General features: G+C 35.7%; 1 pseudogene; it reads left to right on the forward strand.

The window, feature by feature from the left end:
• Positions 1-3336: 3336 nt before the first annotated feature.
• Positions 3337-3408, forward strand: LOC121988122 (annotated as a pseudogene).
• The last annotated feature ends 513 nt before the right edge of the window (positions 3409-3921 follow it).

The raw sequence follows: 3921 nt of genomic DNA on the forward strand, positions 1-3921 counted from the left end.
GCATGCATATTTCTAAGCACATAACATATCATTCAAACATGCATATCTCTATCCACATATCATATCATAAAAGGTATAAATCACAAGCATACATGGTTAAGCATAAGGGTGCATCATGTGATTATACTATCATAAGAAACATGGTAACATAGTTAACTTGGGTTCTAAGCTTCCTAAACCCTTGGGTTCCTATCATGGCCGAACCCCCTTAGGTCTCAATTTAGGTAAAAACAACTTCCAAGCATGTGAAACCTAAATTATCATTACATGAATTTTATAGGAAGCATTATAAGTATGATTTACTTGGTTTCTAAGTTCTCCAAGTCCTTAAACTCATGTGACCAAACCCTATCAGTATATAAACAAGGTCCCAAATGTCATGAAAGCATGGAAACCTTAAACCATATTTATAGCATTTTTTTTTCAAGTAACATAGTAAGCATATTGAGCTAGTTCCTATGTCCTTCAAGCCCTTAACATATGTCATAGTCAAACTTTTAACAAGTGTTCATTAGGGATAAAAACAAACATACAAGCATGTGAACTTGAACTAACCTCATGTATAAATTCATAACAAGACATTATACAACATGTATGGCTGATACTTACCCTAGCCTCAATTAGGTCATTAAACAACATATAGCATGGGAACTTTGTCTTTCTACTTATCATATTCCATGTAAAGTGACATAAGCATATTTAATTCTTATTCTAGAGTTTCTAGGGCATCTATTCCTTCATATCCGAAACATACAATGGTCCATTTAGGTCATGGAAAAATTATACAAGCATGTGACACAATCAACACATTATCCTATTTTCATAAGAAACACTTTTAACACATTTGGTTTCATTTCTAAGGCCTCTAGGTCTTTCAAACCCTACTTGGCCGAAACTCAACAGTATATAAACTTGCTTCAAATAGCCTAAAAGCGTAAGAAATCATACAAGTTTCATAGCATGTATAAAGACAAGCATAATAAACATACATGTGAATTGTGTCTTAGGCTTCCTAGGTTTCTTTCCCTTTTTCTTTTATTTTTCCTCATGGCCGAAACCTACCAATCTTTAAACTAGGTTTTAAGTGGCCTAAAGCATGGAAAACCTACGTAAGTTTCATGGAAAAAATTACTAAGAACATCATATACAAAGTTGGTTCATAAACAAGCTAGGACCCTTGTGATCTTACATGTCATATATCATGTAACTAATTTTCTATACTCCAATTAAACATGAGAGCATTAAACAACTTTCATATCATAATATCACAAAGGTCTTGAGCATATTATAATTTTGTTTAAGCTTTTCTAAACTATCCATCTTATCATGGCCGAAAATCTACAATAAAAGTTCATGAATTTCTAGCAATGTTCAACATGAAATTCTTCAAGAGAACTCTATATCCTATCATTCAAACATGGTTACTTAAATTTAAAGGTCTTCCTAACCCTAAGCCCTTTTCTTGGCCGAAATATATAAATGGATTTCTTTTGGTTCCAAGTAACTTTTAAGCAAGAGAACCAATAAAAGATCCTTAATAGTTTATGGAGAGAATCTTGCACTAGTTTGGTTACACAATAATTTCCCTAACCTCCTTAAAATATTTTTGGCCGAAATTCTAGGGTTAAGTACTCCTCTGATCAAGCATCATTTAGGTGTAAAAACATGAAGAAAATCCTTCCTACATAGCATAGAAAACATATCATAAAATAAAGACTTGTTTAAACCTTCCTAGATTTGAAAACCCTTTCTTTAGCCGAATTTTCTTAAATTCTTTCCTAGGTTTTCTAATCCTCATAAAATCCAAAAATAACATAAAAAGCCTTGTACCACAGGTGAGGGGAAGCTTACATCCTTTTCGCTTGTGGATCTAAGGTATGGTGATGGAAGAGGTAGCCTGTTCTTCTAGTTCCTTTCCCTTGATTCCCTTACTTTGTCCTCCTTGTATCTTAGGCTTTCTTAGGAGAAAACCTTGGATTTGGGGCCGAAGATGGAGGAGAGGGGACTGATGGTTTCGGTGAGGGAGAGGAAGAATGAGAGAAAATGAGAGAAAAATAAACTTCTCTTTTCTTGCTCCCTTTTATGTTAAGGGGGAAGAGGTAGCAAACTTAGTTTTTGCTTTCCTTCTCCCTTAGTCTTTTTTTTCTATTTTATTTTTATTTTTATTTATTTATTTATCCTCATCATTCATGGTGAAATAAGGGGGAATGAATCCCTTAATTTCTCTTTAAATTTTCGGCAAAACCAAAGAGGAAGGAGAGAAAGGGAGGAAGGCAAGTTGCCTTTCTCTTGCTCCTTTCTTGTTTTTTTTTGGCTAGCTTTTACTCTTACCTTTATCATGAGTTTCCCTCCTTTGTTATCAATATCTTCTCTCTATCCCAATTGGTTTCTACTAATTAATTCTATGAATTATAATATAAGAGGTTCAAGGTTCAATCCTTGACCTTCACTTCTTTTTATTTCATTTTATTTCTTTTTGCTTCAACTCACTTCCTATTATTTTTCTAAGGCAAAATCCTACATTCATATATTTATCTTACAAGCTTAGTGGGTATTACATATGTCGGGCTTTCCCGAAAATGCTCCCGGTGTTCTTGAAAAGGACTGAGCTATCTGGGCGATTTGGTTGTCTTGCATCTTTTGATGCTTTTCAGAATTCTCCAATCTTTGATTCAACTGTTTAATTTCATTCTTCATCTATTTTTGCTCCAAGAGAGCTTCTTCAAGCATCTTTTCGATTTTGGACAGTTGTGAATGTTGCTGTTGTTGATAAATCTATTGTCCAGGTGGGTAGCCTTGTTACCCAGGTTAGTAACTTTGTTTTGCTGGTCCTTGATCCTGATTGCCCCGGTAAGAAAAATTTAGGTGGTTCCTCCACCTCAGTTGTATGTGTTGGAGTAGGGATTATTTTTCTTTTGGTTATAACTGACTATCATATCGCATTGCTCAAGTTGGTTCATTTGTGCTTGTATTGGTCCTAGGGGACAAGTATCTTGAGCATGTTCTGAGCTTCTGCAAATTTTGCAAACACATATTGCATTGGCTGTGTTGTTCCCCATGGTCTCAACCTTCTTGGTCAAAGCATCCAACTTTGCAGACATGAGCGTGACTGCATCTACGTCAAATTTTTCTGATGCCTTTATTGGATTCCCAGAGAAAGAACCTCCAGATCGTTCAGCTGCCCACTGATGGTGGTTCTGTGCCACATTTTCTATGATCTCTTCAGCTTCATCAAGGCTCTTGTTCATTAACACCCCTCCTGCTGTAGAATCGAGGGACACCTTTGTGTGATAGTTGATTCCATTGTAGAATGTGTCTAGCACCAACCACTTCTCGAGGCCATGATGGGGGCACTGTCTCAGCATACTCTTGAATCTGTCCCATGCTTCGAATAGCGATTCTGAGTCTATCTATTTGAAGCTTGCAATTAGATTCCTCATGTGTGCAGTTTTACTCGGCGGGTAAAATTTGTCCAAAAATTTTGGCTCACACTGATCCCAAGATGTTATGCTGTTTGCTGGTAGAGAATTAAGCCACTGCTTGGCTCTGTCTTTCAGGGAAAATCCGAAAAGAAGTAACCTTACTGTTTTTGGAGGGACCCCATTTACTTTTAGAGTGCTATAGATCTCGTCGAAAATCTCCAAGTGATGATTTGGATCATCGTGCGATCCTCTGTTAGAGTGTATATTAAAAGTCTAGCTTTTGTATAAACATTTATTTAGAAATAAAGAATCACAATGGTCAAATACCTACGTTTATATGCTAAGTGTAGTTGTTCAATTAATTTATATCGTAGATAACATGGTGTTTGGTGTCACACACAGAAGATCATGTTATCAGTTCTTTATAAATTATAAATAGTTGCTCACGACTAAGATGGAAAGGAACAAACCATTGGAATAGTCGTAGTGTAATTAGGTG

This window comes from Zingiber officinale, chromosome 5B, assembly GCF_018446385.1.
Source record: "Zingiber officinale cultivar Zhangliang chromosome 5B, Zo_v1.1, whole genome shotgun sequence".
NCBI classification, from domain to species: Eukaryota; Viridiplantae; Streptophyta; class Magnoliopsida; order Zingiberales; family Zingiberaceae; genus Zingiber; species Zingiber officinale.